Source organism: Arachis duranensis, chromosome 9 (genome assembly GCF_000817695.3).
Source record: "Arachis duranensis cultivar V14167 chromosome 9, aradu.V14167.gnm2.J7QH, whole genome shotgun sequence".
NCBI classification, from domain to species: Eukaryota; Viridiplantae; Streptophyta; class Magnoliopsida; order Fabales; family Fabaceae; genus Arachis; species Arachis duranensis.
In genome coordinates, this window is record NC_029780.3 from 32873491 (window position 1) to 32873731 (window position 241).

A 241-nucleotide genomic window follows, 5' to 3' on the forward strand; every position below is an offset into this window, starting at 1 on the left:
ACGGCCAAAAGGGGGAGAAGTAGTGTTTAGGGTGTGAGAAATTGAAGGATGGATGTGGGTGGTGAAGAGAAAGATGGGATTTGATATGTGAGGGGTTTTTGGGGAAGAAGTGTTGAGGTGATTGGTGAATGGGTGAAGAAGAGAGAGGGTGGTGGGGTTGGTGGGGATCCTGTGGGGTCCACAGATCCTTAGGTGTCAAGGAAAAGTCATCCCTGCACCAAATGGCATGCAAAATCACGTT